Source organism: Phalangium opilio, unplaced genomic scaffold (assembly GCF_054372755.1).
Source record: "Phalangium opilio isolate 3A_F unplaced genomic scaffold, DU_Popi_V2 ptg000019l_1, whole genome shotgun sequence".
In the NCBI taxonomy this organism is placed as follows: domain Eukaryota; kingdom Metazoa; phylum Arthropoda; class Arachnida; order Opiliones; family Phalangiidae; genus Phalangium; species Phalangium opilio.
Window position 1 is genome coordinate 8,201,080 of NW_028324152.1, and position 22,556 is coordinate 8,223,635.

General features: G+C 46.2%; 8 non-coding genes across 8 annotated transcripts; all 8 read right to left on the reverse strand.

The window, feature by feature from the left end:
- Positions 1 to 2,124: 2,124 nt before the first annotated feature.
- On the reverse strand, positions 2,125 to 2,197 carry TRNAE-CUC (transfer RNA glutamic acid (anticodon CUC)). The gene has a single exon. It is a non-coding gene; the product is annotated as a tRNA-Glu (tRNA).
- Positions 2,198 to 4,175: 1,978 nt separating this feature from the next.
- On the reverse strand, positions 4,176 to 4,248 carry TRNAD-GUC (transfer RNA aspartic acid (anticodon GUC)). The gene has a single exon. It is a non-coding gene; the product is annotated as a tRNA-Asp (tRNA).
- Positions 4,249 to 6,670: 2,422 nt separating this feature from the next.
- On the reverse strand, positions 6,671 to 6,743 carry TRNAD-GUC (transfer RNA aspartic acid (anticodon GUC)). Its single transcript has one exon. It is a non-coding gene; the product is annotated as a tRNA-Asp (tRNA).
- Positions 6,744 to 7,111: 368 nt separating this feature from the next.
- Positions 7,112 to 7,184, reverse strand: TRNAD-GUC (transfer RNA aspartic acid (anticodon GUC)). The gene has a single exon. It is a non-coding gene; the product is annotated as a tRNA-Asp (tRNA).
- A 2,424-nt stretch (positions 7,185 to 9,608) lies between these two features.
- TRNAD-GUC (transfer RNA aspartic acid (anticodon GUC)) lies at positions 9,609 to 9,681 on the reverse strand. The gene has a single exon. It is a non-coding gene; the product is annotated as a tRNA-Asp (tRNA).
- A 2,420-nt stretch (positions 9,682 to 12,101) lies between these two features.
- TRNAI-AAU (transfer RNA isoleucine (anticodon AAU)) lies at positions 12,102 to 12,174 on the reverse strand. The gene has a single exon. It is a non-coding gene; the product is annotated as a tRNA-Ile (tRNA).
- A 6,815-nt stretch (positions 12,175 to 18,989) lies between these two features.
- Positions 18,990 to 19,062, reverse strand: TRNAK-CUU (transfer RNA lysine (anticodon CUU)). Its single transcript has one exon. It is a non-coding gene; the product is annotated as a tRNA-Lys (tRNA).
- Positions 19,063 to 20,164: 1,102 nt separating this feature from the next.
- Positions 20,165 to 20,237, reverse strand: TRNAK-CUU (transfer RNA lysine (anticodon CUU)). Its single transcript has one exon. It is a non-coding gene; the product is annotated as a tRNA-Lys (tRNA).
- Between the last annotated feature and the right edge of the window lie 2,319 nt (positions 20,238 to 22,556).

Consider the following 22,556-nt stretch of genomic DNA (forward strand, 5'->3'; position numbering starts at 1 on the left):
AAATGGTTGTCAGGTATTGTGGAAAAACTTTGACTTTTTACGTCACATCTGAGACCTCACAACACCGCTCCCGGATGGGCTCGAACCACCAACCTATAGGTTAACAGCCGAACGTGCTAACCATTGCGCCACGGAAGCCCAAAAATTAAATGGTCGTCAGGTATTGTGGAAAAACTTTGGCTTTCTACGTTACATTTGAGATCACACAACACCGCTCCCTGGTGGGCTCAAACCACCAACCTATTGGTTAACAGCCGAACGCGCTAACCATTGCGCCACGGAAGCCCAAAAATTAAATGGTCGTCAGGTATTGTGGAAAAACTTTGGCTTTCTACGTTACATTTGAGATCACACAACACCGCTCCCGGGTGGGCTCGAACCACCAACCTATTGGTTAACAGCTGAACGCGCTAACCATTGAGCCACTGAGGCCCAAAAATTAAATGGTCGTCAGGTATTGTGTAAAAACCTTGACTATTTACGTCACATCTGAGACCTCACAACACCGCTCCCGGATGGGCTCGAACTACCAACCTATTGGTTAACAGCCGAACGCGCTAACCATTGAGCCACGGAAGCTCAGAAATTAAATGGTTGTCAGGTGTTGTGGAAAAACTTTGGCTTTCTACGTTACATTTGAGACCCCACAACACTATCTCCCGGGTGGGCTCGAACCACCAACCTTTCGATTAACAGCTGAACGCGCTAACCATTGCGCCACGGAATCCCAAAAATTAAATGCTCGTCAGGTATTGTGTGAAAACCTTGACTTTTTACGTCACATCTGAGACCTCACAAAACCGCTCCCGGATGGGCTCGAACCACCAACCTACTGGTTAACAGCCGAACGCGCTAACCATTGCGCCACGGAAGCCCAAAAGTTAAATACTCGTCAGGTATTGTGTAAAAACCTTGACTTCTTACGTCACATCTGAGACCTCACAACACCGCTCCCGGATGGGCTCGAACCACCAACCTATTGGTTAACAGCCGAACGCGCTAAACATTGCGCCACGGAAGCCCAAATGTTAAATGCTCGTCAGGTATTGTGTAAAAACCTTGACTTTTTACGTCACATCTGAGGCCTCACAACACCGCTCCCGGATGGGCTCGAACCACCAACCTATTGGTTAACAGCCGAACGCGCTAACCATTGCGCCACGGAAGCCCAAAAATTAAATGCTCGTCAGGTATTGTGTAAAAACCTTGACTTTTTACGTCACATCTGAGACCTCACAACACCGCTCCCGGATGGGCTCGAACCACCAACCTATTGGTTAACAGCCGAACGCGCTAACCATTGCGCCACGGAAGCCCAAAAGTTAAATGCTCGTCAGGTATTGTGTAAAAACCTTGATTTTTTACGTCAAATCTGAGACCTCACAACACCGCTCCCGGATGGGGTCGAACCACCAACCTATTGGTTAACAGCCGAACGCGCTAACCATTGCGCCACGGAAGCCCAAAAATTAAATGGTCGTCAGGTATTGTGGAAAAACTTTGGCTTTCTACGTTACATTTGAGATCACACAACACCGCTCCCGGGTGGGCTCGAACCACCAACCTATTGGTTAACAGCTGAACGCGCTAACCATCGAGCCACTGAGGCCCAAAAATTAAATGGTCGTCAGGTATTGTGGAAAAACTTTGGCTATTTACGTTATATTTGAGATCCCAAAACACCGCTCCCGGTTGGGCTCGAACCACCAACCTATTGGTTAACAGCCGAACGCGCTAACCATTGAGCCACGGAAGCTCAGAAAATAAATGGTTATCACGTATTATGGAAAAATTATGACTTTTCACGCTACATCTGAGACCTCACAACACCTCTCCCGGGTGGGCTCGAACCACCAACCTTTCGATTAACAGCTGAACGCGCTAACCATTGCGCCACGGAAGCCCAAAAATTAAACGCTCGTCAGGTATTGTGGAAAAACTCTGACATTTTACGTTACATCTGAGACGTCACAACACCGCTCCCGGGAGGGCTCGAACCACCAACCTTTCGGTTAACAGCTGAACGGGCTGACCATTGCGCCACTGAAGCCCAAAAATTAAATTTTCGTCAGGTATTGAGGTAAAACTTTGACTTTTTACTTCACATCCGAGACCTCACAACACCGCTCCCGGATGGGCTCGAACCACCAACCTTTCGATTGAGAGCCGAACGCGCTAACCATTGAGCCACGGAAGCTCAGAAATTAAATGGTTGTCACGTATTGTGGAAAAGTTTTGACTTTTTACGCTACATCTGAGACCCCACAACACCTCTTCCGGGCGTGCTCGAACCACCAACCTTTCGATTAACAGCTGAACGCGCTAACCATTGCGCCACGGAAGCCCAAAAGTTAAATGTTCGTCTGGTGTTGTGGAAAAACTCTGACATTTTACGTTACATCTGAGACGTCACAACACCGCTCCCGGGAGGGCTCGAACCACCAACCTTTCAGTTAACAGCTGAACGCGCTGACCATTGCGCCACTGAAGCCCAAAAATTAAATTTTCGTCAGGTATGGAGGTAAAACCTTGACATTTTACTTCTCATCTGAGACCTCACAACACCGCTCCCGGATGGGCTCGAACCACCAACCTTTCGGTTAACAGCCGAACGCGCTAGCCATTGCGCCACGGACGCCCAAAAATTAAATGGTTGTCAGGTATTGTTGAAAAGTTACGACTTTTCACGCTACATCTGAGACCCCACAAATCCTCTCTCGTTTGGGCTCGAACCAACAACCTTTCGGTTAACAGCTGAACGCGCTGACCATTGCGCCACTGAAGCCCAAAAATTAAATTTTCGTCAGGTATTGAGGTAAAACTTTGACTTTTTACTTCACATCCTAGACCTCACAACACCGCTCCCGGATGGGCTCCAACCACCAACCTTTCGATTGACAGCCGAACGCGCTATCCATTGAGCCACGGAAGCTCAGAAATTAAATGGTTGTCACGTATTGTGGAAAAGTTTTGACTTTTTACGCTACATCTGAGACCCCACAACACCTCTACCGGGTGGGCTCGAACCATTAACCTTTCGATTAACAGCTGAACGCGCTAACCATTGCGCCACGGAAGCCCAAAAATTAAATGTTCGTCAGGTATTGTGGAAAAACTCTGACATTTTACGTTACATCTGAGACATCACAACACCGCTCCCGGATGGGCTAGAACCTCCAACCTATTGGTTAACAGCCAAACGCGCTAACCATTGAGCCACGGAAGCTCAGAAATTAAATGGTTGTCAGGTATTGTTGAAAAGTTACGACTTTACAAGCTACATCTGAGACCCCACAAAACCTCTCTCGTTTGGGCTCGAACCACCAACCTTTCGGTTAACAGCTGAACGCGCTGACCATTGCGCCACTGAAGCCCAAAAATTAAATGTTCGTCAGGTATTGTGGAAAAACTCCGACATTTTACGTTACATCTGAGACGTCACAACACTTCTCCCGGATGGGCTCGAACCACCAACCTATTGGTTAATAGCCGAACGCGCTAACCATTGCGCCACTGAAGCCCAAAAATTAAATTTTCGTCAGGTATTGAGGTAAAACTTTGACTTTTTACTTCACATCTGAGGCCTCACAACACCGCTCCCGGATGGGCTCGAACCACCAACCTTTCGGTTAACAGCCGAACGCGCTAACCATTGCGCCACGGACGCCCAAAAAAATGGTCGTCAGGTATTGCGGAAAAACTTTGGCTATTTACGTTACATTTGATATCCAAAAACACCGCTCCCGGGTGGGCTCGAACCACCAAGCTATTGGTTAACAGCCGAACGCGCTAACCATTGAGCCACGAAAGATCAGAAAATAAATGGTTATCACGTATTATGGAAAAAGTTTGACTTTTCACGCTTCATCTGAGACCTCACAACACCTCTCCCGGGTGGGCTCGAATCCAACCTTTCGATAAACAGCTGAACGCGCTAACCATTACGCCACGGAAGCCCAAAAATTAAATGCTCGTCAGGTATTGTGGAAAAACTCTGACATTTTACGTTACATCTGAGACGTCACAACACCGCTCCCGGGAGGGCTCGAACCACCAACCTTTCGGTTAACAGCTGAACGCGCTGACCATTGCGCCACTGAAGCCCAAAAATTAAATTTTCGTCAGGTATTGAGGTAAAACTTTGATTTTACTTCACATCCTAGACCTCACAACACCGCTCCCGGATGGGCTCCAACCACCAACCTTTCGATTGACAGCCGAACGCGCTAACCATTGAGCCACGGAAGCTCAGAAATTAAATGGTTGTCACGTATTGTGGAAAAGTTTTGACTTTTTACGCTACATCTGAGACCCCATAACACCTCTACCGGGTGGGCTCGAACCACCAACCTTTCGATTAACAGCTGAACGCGCTAACCATTGCGCAACGGAAGCCCAAAAATTAAATGTTCGTCAGGTATTGTGGAAAAACTCTGACATTTTACGTTACATCTGAGACATCACAACACCGCTCCCGGATGGGCTAGAACCTCCAACCTATTGGTTAACAGCCGATCGCGCTAACCATTGAGCCACGGAAGCTCAGAAATTAAATGGTTGTCAGGTATTGTTGAAAAGTTACGACTTTTCAAGCTACATCTGAGACCCCACAAAACCTCTCTCGTTTGGGCTCGAACCACCAACCTTTCGGTTAACAGCTGAACGCGCTGACCATGCGCCACTGAAGCCCAAAAATTAAATGTTCGTCAGGTATTGTGGAAAAACTCCGACATTTTACGTTACATCTGAGACGTCACAACACTTCTCCCGGATGGGCTCGAACCACCAACCTATTGGTTAATAGCCGAACGCGCTAACCATTGCGCCACTGAAGCCCAAAAATTAAATTTTCGTCAGGTATTGAGGTAAAACTTTGACTTTTTACTTCACATCTGAGGCCTCACAACACCGCTCCCGGATGGGCTCGAACCACCAACCTTTCGGTTAACAGCCGAACGCGCTAACCATTGCGCCACGGACGCCCAAAAAAAATGGTCGTCAGGTATTGCGGAAAAACTTTGCCTATTTACGTTACATTTGAGATCCAAAAACACCGCTCCCGGGTGGGCTCGAACCACCAAGCTATTGGTTAACAGCCGAACGCGCTAACCATTGAGCCACGAAAGATCAGAAAATAAATGGTTATCACGTATTATGGAAAAAGTTTGACTTTTCACGCTTCATCTGAGACCTCACAACACCTCTCCCGGGTGGGCTCGAATACCAACCTTTCGATTAACAGCTGATCGCGCTAACCATTGCGCCACGGAAGCCCAAAAATTAAATGCTCGTCAGGTATTGTGGAAAAACTCTGACATTTTACGTTACATCTGAGACGTCACAACACCGCTCCCGGGAGGGCTCGAACCACCAACCTTTCGGTTAACAGCTGAACGCGCTGACCATTGCGCCACTGAAGCCCAAAAATTAAATTTTCGTCAGGTATTGAGGTAAAACTTTGACTTTTTACTTCACATCCTAGACCTCACAACACCGCTCCCGGATGGGCTCGAACCACCAACCTTTCGATTAACAGCTGAACGCGCTAACCATTGCGCCACGGAAGCCCAAAAATTAAATGTTCGTCAGGTATTGTGGAAAAACTCTGACATTTTACGTTACATCTGAGACGTCACAACACTTCTCCCGGATAGGCTCGAACCACCAACCAATTGGTTAACAGCCGAACGCGCTAACCATTGAGCCACAGAAGCTCAGAAATTAAATGGTTGTTAGGTTTTGTGGATAAGTTATGACTTTTTACGTTACATCTGAGACCCTACAACACCTCTCCCAGGTGGGCTCGAACCACCATCCTTCCGGTTAACAGCCGAACGCGCTAACCATTGCGCCAAGGAAGCCCAAAAATTAAATGGTTGTCACGTATTGTGGAAAAGTTTTGACTTTTAACGCTACATCTGAGACCCCACAACACCTCTTCCGGGTGGGCTCGAACCACCAACCTTTCGATTAAGAGCTGGACGCGCTAATCAATGCGCCACGGAAGCCCAAAAATTAAATGTTCGTCAGTTATTGTGGAAAAACTCTGACATTTTACGTAACATCTGAGACGTCACAACACCGCTCCCGGATGGGCTCGAACCACCAACCTTTCGGTTAACAGCCGAACGCGCTAGCCATTGCGCCACGGATGCCCAAAAATTAAATGGTTGTCAGGTATTTTTGAAAAGTTACGACTTTTCACGCTTCATCTAAGACCCCACAAATCCTCTCTCGTTTGGGCTCGAACCACCAACCTTTCGGTTAACAGCTGAACGCACTAACCATTGCGCCACGGAAGCCCAAAAATTAAATGGTCGTCAGGTATTGTAGAAAAACTTTGGCTATTTACGTTACATTTGAGATCCAAAAACACCGCTCCCGGGTGGGCTCGAACCACCAAGCTATTGGTTAACAGCCTAACGCGCTAACCATTGAGCCACGAAAGATCAGAAAATAAATGGTTATCACGTATTATGGAAAAATTTTGACTTTTCACGCTAATTCTGAGACCTAACAACACCTCTCCCGGGTGGGCTCGAACCACCAACCTTTCGGTTAACAGCTGAACGCGCTGATCATTGCGCCACTGAAGCCCAAAAATTAAATTTTCGTCAGGTATTGAGGTAAAACTTTGACTTTTTACTTCACATCCGAGACCTCACAACACCGCTCCCGGATGGGATCGAACCACCAACCTTTCGATTGACAGCCGAACGCGCTAACCATTGTGCCACGGAAGCTCAGAAATTAAATGGTTGTCAGGTATTGTGGAAAAACTCTGACATTTTACGTTACATCTGAGACATCACAACACCGCTCCCGGATGGGATAGAACCTCCAACCTATAGGTTAACAGCCGAACGCGCTAACCATTGAGCCACGGAAGCCCAAAAATTAAATGCTCGTCAGGTATTGTGGAAAAACTCTCACATTTTACGTTACATCTGAGACGTCACAACACCGCTCCCGGGAGGGCTCGAACCACCAACCTTTCGGTTAACAGCTGAACGCGCTGACCATTGCGCCACTGAAGCCCAAAAATTAAATTTTCGTCAGGTATTGAGGTAAAACTTTGACTTTTTACTTCACATCCGAGACCTCACAACTCCGCTCCCGGATGGGATCGAACCACCAACCTTTCGATTGACAGCCGAACGCGCTAACCATTGAGCCACGGAAGATCAGAAATTAAATGGTTGTCACGTATTGTGGAAAGGTTTTGACTTTTAACGCTACATCTGAGACCCCACAACACCTCTTCCGGGTGGGCTCAAACCACCAACCTTTCGATTAAGAGCTGGACGCGCTAATTACTGCGCCACGGAAGCCCAAAAATTAAATGTTCGTCAGGTATTGTGGAAAAACTCTGACATTTTACGTAACATCTGAGACGTCACAACACCGCTCCCGGATGGGCTCGAACCACCAACCTTTCGGTTAACAGCCGAACGCGCTAGCCATTGCGCCACGGACGCCCAAAAATTAAATGGTTGTCAGGTTTTGTTGAAAAGTTACGACTTTTCACGCTACATCTGAGACCCCACAAAACCTCTCTTTTGGGCTCGAACCACCAACCTTTCGGTTAACAGCTGAACGCGCTAACCATTGCGCCACGGAAGCCCAAAAATTAAATGGTCGTCAGGTATTGTGGAAAAACTTTGGCTATTTACGTTACATTTGAGATCCAAAAACACCGCTCCCGGGTGGGCTCGAACCACCAAGCTATTGGTTAACAGCCGAACGCGCTAACCATTGAGCCACGAAAGATCAGAAAATAAATGGTTATAACGTATTATGGAAAAAGTTTGACTTTTCACGCTACATATGAGACCTCACAACACCTCTCCCGGGTGGGCTCGAACCACCAACCTTTCGATTAACAGCTGAACGCGCTAACCATTGCGCCACGGAAGCCCAAAAATTAAATGTTCGTCAGGTATTGTGGAAAAACTCTGACATTTTACGTAACATCTGAGACGTCACAACACCGCTCCCGGATGGGCTCGAACCACCAAACTTTCGGTTAACAGCCGAACGCGCTAGCCATTGCGCCACGGACGCCCAAAAATTAAATGGTTGTCAGGTATTGTTGAAAAGTTACGACTTTTCACGCTACATCTGAGACCCCACAAATCCTCTCTCGTTTGGGCTCGAACCACCAACCTTTCGGCTAACAGCTGAACGCACTAACCATTGCGCCACGGAAGCCCAAAAATTAAATGGTCGTCAGGTATTGTAGAAAAACTTTGGCTATTTACGTTACATTTGAGATCCAAAAACACCGCTCCCGGGTGGGCTCGAACCACCAACCTATTGGTTAACAGCCGAACGCGCTAACCATTGAGCCACGAAAGCTCAGAAAATAAATGGTTCTCACGTATTGTGGAAAAGTTTTGACTTTTTACGCTACATATGAGACCCAACAATACCTCTCCCGGGTGGGCTCGAACCAACAACCTTTCGATTAACAGCTGAACGCGCTAACCATTGCGCCACGCAAGCCCAAAAATTAAATGTTCGTCAGGTATTGTGGAAAAACTCTGACATTTTACGTTACATCTGAGACGTCACAACACTTCTCCCGGATAGGCTCGAACCACCAACCAATTGGTTAACAGCCGAACGCGCTAACCATTGAGCCACAGAAGCTCAGAAATTAAATGGTTGTTAGGTTTTGTGGATAAGTTATGACTTTTTACGTTACATCTGAGACCCTACAACACCTCTCCCAGGTGGGCTCGAACCACCATCCTTTCGGTTAACAGCCGAACGCGCTAACCATTGCGCCAAGGAAGCCCAAAAATTAAATGGTGGTCACGTATTGTGGAAAAGTTTTGACTTTTAACGCTACATCTGAGACCCCACAACACCTCTTCCGGGTGGGCTCGAACCACCAACCTTTCGATTAAGAGCTGGACGCGCTAATCAATGCGCCACGGAAGCCCAAAAATTAAATGTTCGTCAGGTATTGTGGAAAAACTCTGACATTTTACGTAACATCTGAGACGTCACAACACCGCTCCCGGATGGGCTCGAACCACCAACCTTTCGGTTAACAGCCGAACGCGCTAGCCATTGCGCCACGGATGCCCAAAAATTAAATGGTTGTCAGGTATTTTTGAAAAGTTACGACTTTTCACGCTTCATCTGAGACCCCACAAATCCTCTCTCGTTTGGGCTCGAACCACCAACCTTTCGGTTAACAGCTGAACGCACTAACCATTGCGCCACGGAAGCCCAAAAATTAAATGGTCGTCAGGTATTGTAGAAAAACTTTGGCTATTTACGTTACATTTGAGATCCAAAAACACCGCTCCCGGGTAGGCTCGAACCACCAAGCTATTGGTTAACAGCCTAACGCGCTAACCATTGAGCCACGAAAGATCAGAAAATAAATGGTTATCACGTATTATGGAAAAATTTTGACTTTTCACGCTACATCTGAGACCTAACAACACCTCTCCCGGGTGGGCTCGAACCACCAACCTTTCGGTTAACAGCTGAACGCGCTGACCATTGCGCCACTGAAGCCCAAAAATTAAATTTTCGTCAGGTATTGAGGTAAAACTTTGACTTTTTACTTCACATCCGAGACCTCACAACACCGCTCCCGGATGGGATCGAACCACCAACCTTTCGATTGACAGCCGAACGCGCTAACCATTGAGCCACGGAAGCTCAGAAATTAAATGGTTGTCAGGTATTGTGGAAAAACTCTGACATTTTACGTTACATCTGAGACATCACAACACCGCTCCCGGATGGGCTAGAACCTCCAACCTATAGGTTAACAGCCGAACGCGCTAACCATTGAGCCACGGAAGCCCAGAAATTAAATGGTTGTCAGGTATTGTTGAAAAGTTACGACTTTTCAAGCTACATCTGAGACCCCACAAAACCTCTCTCGTTTGGGCTCGAACCACCAACCTTTCGGTTAACAGCTGAACGCGCTGACCATTGCGCCACTGAAGCCCAAAAATTAAATTTTCGTCAGGTATTGAGGTAAAACTTTGACTTTTTACTTCACATCTGAGGCCTCACAACACCGCTCCCGGATGGGCTCGAACCACCAACCTTTCGGTTAACAGCCGAACGCGCTAACCATTGCGCCACGGACGCCCAAAAAAAATGGTCGTCAGGTATTGCGGAAAAACTTTGGCTATTTACGTTACATTTGAGATCCAAAAACACCGCTCCCGGGTGGGCTCGAACCACCAAGCTATTGGTTAACAGCCGAACGCGCTAACCATTGAGCCACGAATGATCAGAAAATAAATGGTTATCACGTATTATGGAAAAAGTTTGACTTTTCACGCTTCATCTGAGACCTCACAACACCTCTCCCGGGTGGGCTCGAATACCAACCTTTCGATTAACAGCTGAACGCGCTAACCATTGCGCCACGGAAGCCCAAAAATTAAATGCTCGTCAGGTATTGTGGAAAAACTCTGACATTTTACGTTACATCTGAGACGTCACAACACCGCTCCCGGGAGGGCTCGAACCACCAACCTTTCGGTTAACAGCTGAACGCGCTGACCATTGCGCCACTGAAGTCCAAAAATTAAATGGTCGTCAGGTATTGTGGAAAAACTTTGGCTATTTACGTTACATTTGAGATCCAAAAACACCGCTCCCGGGTGGGCTCGAACCACCAACCTATTGGTTAACAGCCGAACGCGCTAACCATTGAGCCACATAAGATCAGAAATTAAATGGTTGTCACGTATTGTGGAAAAGTTTTGACTTTTAACGCTACATCTGAGACCCCACAACACCTCTTCCGGGTGGGCTCGAACCACCAACCTTTCGATTAAGTGCTCGACGCGCTAATTATTGCGCCACGGAAGGCCAAAAATTAAATGTTCGTCAGGTATTGTGGAAAAACTCTGACATTTTACGTAACATCTGAGACGTCACAACACCGCTCCCGGATGGGCTCGAACCACCAACCTTTCGGTTAACAGCCGAACGCGCTAGCCATTGCGCCACGGACGCCCAAAAATTAAATGGTTGTCAGGATTTGTTGAAAAGTTACGACTTTTCACGCTACATCTGAGACCCCACAAAACCTCTCTTTTGGGCTCGAACCACCAACCTTTCGGTTAACAGCTGAACGCGCTAACCATTGCGCCACGGAAGCCCAAAAATTAAATGGTCGTCAGGTATTGTGGAAAAACTTTGGCTATTTACGTTACATTTGAGATCCAAAAACACCGCTCCCGGGTGGGCTCGAACCACCAAGCTATTGGTTAACAGCCGAACCCGCTAACCATTGAGCCACGAAAGATCAGAAAATAAATGGTTATAACGTATTATGGAAAAAGTTTGACTTTTCACGCTACATATGAGACCTCACAACACCTCTCCCGGGTGGGCTCGAACCACCAACCTTTCGATTAACAGCTGAACGCGCTAACCATTGCGCCACGGAAGCCCAAAAAATAAATGCTCGTCAGGTATTGAGGTAAAACTCTGACATTTTACGTTACATCTGAGACATCACAACACCGCTCCCGGATGGGCTAGAACCACCAACCTATTGGTTAACAGCCGAAAGCGCTAACCATTGAGCCACGGAAGCTCAGAAATTAAATGGTTGTCAGGTATTGTTGAAAAGTTACGACTTTTCACGCTACATCTGAGACCCCACAAAACCTCTCTCGTTTGGGCTCGAACCACCAACCTTTCGGTTAACAGCTGAACGCGCTGACCATTGCGCCACGGAAGCCCAAAAATTAAATGTTCGTCAGGTATTGTGGAAAAACTCTGACATTTTACGTTACATCTGAGACGTCACAACACTTCTCCCGGATGGGCTCGAACCACCAACCTATTGGTTAATAGCCGAACGCGCTAACCATTGCGCCACTGAAGCCCAAAAATTAAATTTTCGTCAGGTATTGAGGTAAAACTTTGACTTTTTACTTCACATCTGAGGCCTCACAACACCGCTCCCGGATGGGCTCGAACCACCAACCTTTCGGTTAACAGCCGAATGCGCTAACCATTCGCCACGGACGCCCAAAAATTAAATGGTCGTCAGGTATTGTGGAAAAACTTTGGCTATTTACGTTACATTTAAGATCCAAAAACACCGCTCCCGGGTGGGCTCGAACCACCAACCTATTGGTTATTAGCCGAACGCGCTAACCATTGAGCCACGAAAGCTCAGAAAATAAATGGTTTTCACGTATTGTGGAAAAGTTTTGACTTTTTACGCTACATATGAGACCCAACAACACCTCTCCCGGGTGGGCTCGAACCACCAACCTTTCGATTAACTGCTGAACGCGCTAACCATTGCGCCACGCAAGCCCAAAAATTAAATGTTCGTCAGGTATTGTGGAAAAACTCTGACATTTTACGTTACATCTGAGACGTCACAACACTTCTCCCGGATAGGCTCGAACCACCAACCAATTGGTTAACAGCCGAACGCGCTAACCATTGAGCCACAGAAGCTCAGAAATTAAATGGTTGTTAGGTTTTGTGGATAAGTGTGACATTATGCTTTGTATTATTAGTAGGCCAGTTTATGAACAGCCCCATATTAGCTTAATGTCTATTATTTATCTAATCTCTCGTGTATAAAAAGGCCCCCTCTCTGTGTTAAAAATTCAGTCTATCTCGGACCTCGATCATGTATAAATCATTGTAAATAAAACCATAGTTTTAAAGTATCAACTCCTGTGTAGTCGTACAAACACACAACATGGTGTCAGAAGTTCGTTAATGTGGTATTTAGTCGCGCGATATCACGGTTAGCTTTAATTCGTTAATCAGTAATCGACTAGATTTGCGGTCTACCTCGACACGGAAAATGCAGAACGCCGCAGCCTTTCAAGTGCAACCGCCTTGCCAATTCAACTTTTCGAATTCCAATGAGTGGCCCCGATGGAGGAGGAGGTTCGAGAGATTCAGATCCGCGTCCGGTCTTAGTTCCAAGACAGGAGAGGAACAAGTCAACGCGTTAATATACATGATGGGCGACAAAGCTGATGACGTATTCTTGTCATTTACGTTTGCCACCGATGCAGAGAAGTCTGACTTCAATGTCGTTATGAATAAATTCGAAGGACATTTCATTCTCCGGAGGAACGTTATCTACGAGCGAGCAACCTTCAACTCACGAGTTCAGCAAGATGGCGAACCGGTAGAAGAGTTTATCACCGCGTGTCGAGCCCAGATTGAGAAATGTGCCTACGGAACTCTCCAAGACGAATTGCTGAGAGACCGAATAGTAGTCGGGGTGCGAGACAAAGCCCTGTCGGAAAAAATGCAATTAGACGGAAACCTTACACTGGAGAAAGCGATCTCAACCGCCCGCCATGCCGAAGAAGTTCGCCGACAACAACAAGAATTAAACGCAGGAAGTTATAAAAACGGAACTCCGGCTGTTGTCGAAAAGCTTGGCTCTCGAAACACCTCTCAGACGAAGGAGAACAGGCGACCAAGAGCAACTCATCCTTCAAGACCAATTCAACGCGATCAAAAGGTTACTTCAGATACCTGCAAGAAATGCGGAATGTTCGAGAAACACAATCGAGAGCGATGCCCAGCATATAGAGCAGTTTGCAGGAAGTGTAAGAAGATTGGCCGCTACGAGCGTGTGTGTCAAAGGTCAACCACCAACTACAATCGTGAGGTCACATCGCAAATGATCTCTGTGGATGATGATGACTCAACGCCAATGGATACGTTCTTGGGAAAAGTCAGCAGCGACGAGATACAAGATCGTTGGATGGTAAACATTAGGATTAATGCAAAACAAGTTCAATTCAAGATAGATACCGGCGCGGACGTTTGCGTATTACCAGACTCGCTGTACAAGGCGAAATTTCAAGACTTAGCACTGAATAAATCTGACCGACGTCTGTTTGGACCAGGGAAGACCTTGATTAACTGCAAAGGTTTCATTGAAGCCTACCTGTCAAGTAGAGATACCACCATCCATGACAAGGTCTATGTCATCGACCAATTGCAAGTTCCACTTCTAAGCCTCAGAGCAAGTGAAGACCTGAAAATAGTTCAAAGAATCGATGAGCTGCAACTCACGGAGACGAGTATAAGACCAAAGGACCATTATCCTCAACTATTTACCGGCTTAGGACGAGTCAAACGAAGCTACAAACTGAAGCTGAAACCGAACGCAGTACCGTATGCAGTGACGACTCCACGTCGAGTTGCGATTCCTTTGATGTCACAAGTCGAAGCTGAATTGAAACGAATGGTGGACTTGGGAGTAATCCGGAGAGTCGAGGACCCCACAGACTGGTGCGCTCCCATGGTGGTCGTGAGAAAGGATTCTGGCGAATTAAGGATATGCGTGGATTATACGCAACTGAATAACTACGTACAACGTGAACGGTACCAGATACCGGCTGTAGACCATACGCTTGGACGACTGGCTGGAGCCGAGATCTTCTCAAAACTTGATTGTAATTCCGGTTATTGGCAGATACCGCTACATCCGGACTCCATATTACTAACGACTTTCATGACGCCATTTGGAAGATATTGCTGCAATTGCCTGCCCTTTGGTTTAACATCTGCATCCGAGCACTACCAAAGCCAAATGTCTTCGTATATTGAAGGCGTCAAGAACACAGTTTGTCATCAGGACGACATTCTAGTATGGGGCAAGGACATGGCCGAACATGATGAAAACCTAAAGGAAGTTCTCGAAAGATTGAAAGACCAAGGAGTCACGCTCAATGAAAGGAAATGCCTCTTTGGAGTCAAAATTCAAATTCAAATTCAAAATGTTTATTTTTTACTTATCATTACATATACAGTTTGCTACGGGGCTAAGTCACATTGTGACTTGTAAGCCCCGTGCCTATCTGCTTAATTTAATACAACAATTTAATTTAAAATATAGATTTAACAATGGTGTATTATAATAATTAGTGTTAAAGATTCATGAAAAAAGAATTAATGAATTTATGTTATATCCACTTAAAATTGAACAGTGGCATGGTATATTATAAAAAATTTAACAAAAGGATCAAGTTTTTGGGGCACGTAATAGACAGTGCCGGGATCAGTCCAGACGAGGAGAAGGTTCGAGCCATAGTCGAGATGAAATCACCATCTGATGTCGCAGAGCTACGTCGTCTATTAGGAATGGTAAATTATCTTGGAAAGTTCATTCCCCGAATGGCCGAGCAGCTTAAACCACTAAGTAGTCTATTGAGCACCAAGAACAGCTGGATTTGGGGCCCAAGTCAAGAAATGGCCTTCAAATACCTCAAGACGACACTCACAAGCAAGCCTGTTTTGGGTATCTTCGATCCGAGGAAGCCAACAGTAGTATCCGCCGATGCGTCAAGCTATGGGATTGGAGCAATACTTCGACAAGAACAAGCCAATGGAACTTACAAAGTCATTGCCTATGCCTCGAAGACGTTATCCTCGACAGAACAACGCTATGCGCAGATCGAGAAGGAGGCGTATGCATTAACGTGGGCATGCCAGCGATTTGAGGATTTCATAACGGGTATAACAATAAAGCTAGAAACTGATCATCAGCCCCTTGTTTCCATATTGCATTCGAAACAACTGGACGATTTATCTCCGAGACTGCAAAGGCTACGTCTACGCATGATGCGATACTCGTACAAGGTCTCCTACGTGCCTGGAAAATCCTTAGTTGCCGCTGATACATTGTCTAGAGCTCCGTTGATAGACGTTGACGACAACGAGCTACAACAAGAAATTTCAGCTCACGTACAGTTAGTAATGATGAACCTACCCACTACAGATCCAAAGCTTGCGGAAATTCTTCATAAACAACAGGAAGATGCTACATGCAGAACATTACAACGTTACCTCGAACATGGATGGCCGGAGAAAAAACGCGTACACAGTAGTTGTAAAGACTACTTCAGCTACAGGCATGAAATCACCATCCAAGACGGAATCATCATGAAAGGCAGCAGACTGCTCATTCCAGGTTCCATGCGTCCAGAAATAATGGATCGAATTCATCAAGGTCACATGGGAATCGTCAAATGTCGAGAAAGAGCCAAACAATCCGTCTGGTGGCCTGGAATTTCACGGGAAATCGAAGATAAGGTGAAAAGATGCGAACGATGTCTCAAAGAATCAGTCAACTTTCATGAGCCCTTAAAACCAACAAGCTTACCCGAACGACCATGGCAAGCAGTTGCCATAGATATGCTACATCATGGGGGAAAATGGTACCTGGTCATGATGGACTACTACTCAAAATATCTGGAATTGGCTCGAATGAAAGATCAAACTACAAAAACTGTCATCGAGATCATCGAAGATATATTTGCACGACACGGAATTCCAGAGGTGGTCCGCAGCGATAATGGCACTAATTTATCAGCGACAAGAACCTTGGAATTCATCGCATTCTCCAAGAAATATGGATTTCGATCTATCACGAGCAGCCCAAGATATCCTCAAAGTAATGGGTTCGCAGAAGCAGCAGTAAAGACAGCGAAATCCATTTTAAAGAAATCTGACAACATCCCTTTGGCACTGTTGGCGTACCGATCTACACCGACGTCCAATGGTTTCAGTCCAGCACAAATGCTTATGAGTCGCCATCTCCGAACAACGCTCCCATTACCGTCAAACATGCTTGTCCCGACGATCTTATCAGCAGAACGTATCAAAGAAACATCACTAACGCAGAAAAAAACTCAGAAACGAAATTACGACCAACGCCATAGAGTCAGAGAGCTACACAAATTAGATCTTGGGAAAAGGGTATGGATAACCGATTTACGCAAAGAAGGAACCGTTTTCGAGAAAGCAGAGGAGCCCTGATCATATATAATCGAGACGTCTAAAGGAAGGATTCGAAGAAACCGGTTCCATCTAGTTCCCCTACCGGACAGTCATCAAAATCACGGAATCAAGTCTTTCACTCCGGAATCGAGTATTGGCCCAGAGGACGTCATAGATCCACCAAACATCATTGATTGAGAGGAACCTGTCTCTGAGCCAGCCCACGACAATCATCCATGCAATGCTGAAAACCTTCAAGATACCGACAGAGAGAACTTGCGAGCTGATCCATCTGAGTCCAATACCACGAGGTCACCGGAAAGTACGAATAAGAGAAAGACAAGAAGCAAATTGCCAAAAGACGACAAAGGGACAGTAACACGATCCGGAAGAATCTCAAAGCCATCGACTAAGTTAAATTTATAAAACGCATTCTTATTTGTATAAAAAAAGGGGATGTGACATTATGCTTTATATTATTAGTAGGCCAGTTTATGAACAGCCCCATATTAGCTTAATGTCTATTATTTATCTAATCTCTCGTGTATAAAAAGGCCCCCTCTCTGTGTTAAAAATTCAGTCTACCTCGGACCTCGATCATGTATAAATCATTGTAAATAAAACCATAGTTTTAAAGTATCAACTCCTGTGTAGTCGTACAAACACACAACAATAAGTTATGACTTTTTACGTTACATCTGAGACCCTACAACACCTCTCCCAGGTGGGCTCGAACCACCATCCTTTCGGTTAACAGCCGAACGCGCTAACCATTGCGCCAAGGAAGCCCAAAAATTAAATGGTAGTCAGGTATTGTGGAAAAACTTTGGCTTTCTACGTTACATTTGAGATCCCACAACACCGCTCCCGGGTGGGCTCGAACCACCAACCTTTCGATTAACAGCTGGACGCGCTAATTATTGCGCCACGGAAGCCCAAAAATTAAATGTTCGTCAGGTATTGTGGAAAAACTCTGACATTTTACGTAACATCTGAGACGTCACAACACCGCTCCCGGATGGGCTCGAACCACCAACCTTTCGGTTAACAGCCGAACGCGCTAACCATTGCGCCACGGACGCCCAAAAAAAAATGGTCGTCAGGTATTGTGGAAAAACTTTGGCTTTTTACGTTAAATTAGAGATCCCACAACACCGCTCCCGGGTAGGCTGGAACCACCAACCTTTCGGTTAACAGCCGAACGCGCTAACCATTGCGCAACGGAAGCCCAAATATTAAATGGTCGTCAGGTATTGAGGTAAAACTTTGTCTTTTTACTTCACATCTGAGACCTCACAACACCGCTCCCGGCTGGGCTCGAACCACCACCTTTCGGTTAACAGCCGAACGCGCTAACCATTGCGCCACGGACGCCCAAAAATTAAATGGTCGTCAGGTATTGTGGAAAAACTTTGGCTATTTACGTTACATTTGAGATCCCAAAACACCGCTCCCGGATGGGCTCGAACCACCAACCTTTCGATTAACAGCCGAACGCGCTAACATTGAGCCAGGGAAGCCCAAAAATTAAATGTTCGTCAGGACAATAAATAAAAATGTACCTCGATTTTTAATAACATTTTCAAAATCGACGTTTCACGGCCAAAGAAGCATATTTTGAGTATTTCTACACTATTTTCAAATGTAACCACTGAAACCATTATTTTTATACTTTTTGCTTTAATTCAAGCAATTTAACGATATTCATTCAAAAAACTGTTAAAATTCAATTTTCAATAAGAAATCGTATTCACGGATTTTGTGTCTTGAAGAAGAAAAACCTGCGATTTTTTCGGTACTTTTTTGAATGCATTTTTTTCTGGAGAAATTTTTGACCGAATTCAGCTTAATTCAATATAAAACACTCATTAAAAGTGATTTCATCTCGATTGAACAATAAATAAAAATGTACCTCGATTTTTAATAACATTTTCAAAATCGACGTAACTCGGCCTCAGATATGGCCGTTGCCGAGAGTGCTAGTTAAAAATTCGAATTTAAATTAAGTGAGACAAATTAACCTTCATCTTTATAACCTTGACTTTTTACGTCACATCTGAGACCTCACAACACCGCTCCGGGATGGGGTCGAACCACCAACCTATTGGTTAACAGCCGAACGCGCAAACCATTGAGCCACGGAAGCTCAGAAATTAAATGGTTGTCAGGTATTGTGGAAAACCTTGACTTTTTACGTCACATCTGAGACCTCACAACACCGCTCCCGGATGGGCTCGAACCACCAACCTATTGGTTAAGAGCCGAACGTGCTAACCATTGCGCCACGGAAGCCCAAAAGTTAAATGCTCGTCAGGTATTGTGTAAAAACCTTGACTTTTTACGTCACATCTGAGACCTCACAACACCGCTCCCGGATGGGCTCGAACCACCAACCTATTGCTTAACAGCCGAACGCGCTAACCATTGCGCCACGGAAGCCCAAAAGCTAAATGCTCGTCAGGTATTGTGCAAAAGCTTGACTTTCTACGTCACATCTGAGACCTTACAACACCGCTCCCGGATGGGCTCGAACCACCAACCTATTGGTTAACAGCCGAACGCGCTAACCATTGCGCCACGGAAGCCCAAAAGTTAAATACTCGTCAGGTATTGTGTAAAAACCTTGACTTCTTACGTCACATCTGAGACCTCACAACACCGCTCCCGGATGGGCTCGAACCACCAACCTATTGGTTAACCGCCGAACGCGCTAACCATTGCGCCACGGAAGCCCAAAAGTTAAATGCTCGTCAGGTATTGTGTAAAAACCTTGACTTTTAACGTCACATCTGAGACCTCACAACACCGCTCCCGGATGGGCTCGAACCACCAACCTATTGGTTAACAGCCGAACGCGCTAACCATTGCGCCACGGAAGCCCAAAAGTTAAATACTCGTCAGGTATTGTGTAAAAACCTTGACTTCTTACGTCACATCTGAGACCTCACAACACCGCTCCCGGATGGGCTCGAACCACCAACCTATTGGTTAACCGCCGAACGCGCTAACCATTGCGCCACGGAAGCCCAAAAGTTAAATGCTCGTCAGGTATTGTGTAAAAACCTTGACTTTTAACGTCACATCTGAGACCTCACAACACCGCTCCCGGATGGGCTCGAACCACCAACCTATTGGTTAACAGCCGAACGCGCTAACCATTGAGCCACGGAAGCTCAGAAATTAAATGGTTGTCAGGTGTTGTGGAAAAACTTTGGCTTTCTACGTTACATTTGAGACCCCACAACACCTCTCCCGGGTGGGCTCGAACCACCAACCTTTCGATTAACAGCTGAACGCGCCAACCATTGCGCCACGGAATCCCAAAAATTTAATGCTCGTCAGGTATTGTGTAAAAACCTTGACTTTTTACGTCACATCTGAGACCTCACAACACCGCTCCCGGATGGGCTCGAACCACCAACCTATTGGTTAAGAGCCGAACGTGCTAACCATTGCGCCACGGAAGCCCAAAAATTAAATGGTCGTCAGGTATTGTGGAAAAACTTTGGCTTTCTACGTTACATTTGAGATCACACAACACCGCTTCCGGGTGGGCTCGAACCACCAACCTATTGGTTAACAGCCGAACGCGCTAACCATTGCGCCAAGGAAGCCCAAAATTTAAATGCTCGTCAGGTATTGTGTAAAAACCTTGACTTTTTACGTCACATCTGAGACCTCACAACACCGCTCCCGGATGGGCTCGAACCACCAACCTATTGCTTAACAGCCGAACGCGCTAACCATTGCGCCACGGAAGCCCAAAAGTTAAATGCTCGTCAGGTATTGTGCAAAAGCTTGACTTTTTACGTCACATCTGAGACCTCACAACACCGCTCCCGGATGGGCTCGAACCACCAGCCTATTGGTTAAAAGCCGAACGCGCTAACCATTGCGCCACGGAAGCCCAAAAGTTAAATACTCGTCAGGTATTGTGTAAAAACCTTGACTTCTTACGTCACATCTGAGACCTCACAACACCGCTCCCGGATGGGCTCGAACCACCAACCTATTGGTTAACCGCCGAACGCGCTAACCATTGCGCCACGGAAGCCCAAAAGTTAAATGTTCGTCAGGTATTGTGTAAAAACCTTGACTTTTAACGTCACATCTGAGACCTCACAACACCGCTCCCGGATGGGCTCGAACCACCAACCTATTGGTTAACAGCCGAACGCGCTAACCATTGCGCCACGGAAGCCCAAAAGTTAAATACTCGTCAGGTATTGTGTAAAAACCTTGACTTCTTACGTCACATCTGAGACCTCACAACACCGCTCCCGGATGGGCTCGAACCACCAACCTATTGGTTAACCGCCGAACGCGCTAACCATTGCGCCACGGAAGCCCAAAAGTTAAATACTCGTCAGGTATTGTGTAAAAACCTTGACTTTTAACGTCACATCTGAGACCTCACAACACCGCTCCCGGATGGGCTCGAACAACCAACCTATTGGTTAACAGCCGAACGCGCTAGCCATTGAGCCACGGAAGCTCAGAAATTAAATGGTTGTCAGGTGTTGTGGAAAAACTTTGGCTTTCTACGTTACATTTGAGATCACACAACACCGCTTCCGGGTGGGCTCGAACCACCAACCTATTGGTTAACAGCCGAACGCGCTAACCATTGCGCCAAGGAAGCCCAAAATTTAAATGCTCGTCAGGTATTGTGTAAAAACCTTGACTTTTTACGTCACATCTGAGACCTCACAACACCGCTCCCGGATGGGCTCGAACCACCAACCTATTGCTTAACAGCCGAACGCGCTAACCATTGCGCCACGGAAGCCCAAAATCTAAATGCTCGTCAGGTACTGTGCAAAAGCTTGACTTTTTACGTCACATCTGAGACCTCACAACACCGCTCCCGGATGGGCTCGAACCACCAACCTATTGGTTAACAGCCGAACGCGCTAACCATTGCGCCACGGAAGCCCAAAAGTTAAATACTCGTCAGGTATTGTGTAAAAACCTTGACTTTTTACGTCACATCTGAGACCTCACAACACCGCTCCCGGATGGGGTCGAACGACCAACCTATTGGTTAACAGCCGAACGCGCTAACCATTGCGCCACGGAAGCCCAAAAATTAAATGGTCGTCATTTATTGTGCAAAAACTTTGGCTTTCTACGTTACATTTCAGATCCCTCAACACCGCTCTCGGGTGGGCTCGAACCACCAACCTATTGGTTAACAGCCGAACGCGCTAACCATTGCGCCACGGAAGCCCAAAAGTTAAATGCTCGTCAGGTATTATGTAAAAACCTTGACTTTTTACGTCACATCTGAGACCTCACAACACCGCTCCCGGATGGGCTCGAACCACCAACCTATTGGTTAACAGCCGAACGCGCTAACCATTGCGCCACGGAAGCCCAAAAGTTAAATGATCGTTAGGTATTGTGTAAAAACCTTGACTTTTTACGTCACATCTGAGACCTCACAACACCGCTCCCGGATGGGCTCGAACCACCAACCTATTGGTTAACAGCCGAACGCGCTAACCATTGCGCCACGGAAGCCCAAAAGATAAATGCTCGTCAGGTATTATGTAAAAACCTTGACTTTTTACGTCACATCTGAGACCTCACAACACCGCTCCCGAATGGGGTCGAACCACCAACCTATTGGTTAACAGCCGAACGCGCTAACCATTGCGCCACGGAAGCCCAAAAATTAAATGGTCGTCATTTATTGTGCAAAAACTTTGGCTTTCTACGTTACATTTGAGATCACACAACACCGCTCCCGGATGGGCTCGAACCACCAACCTATTGGTTAACAG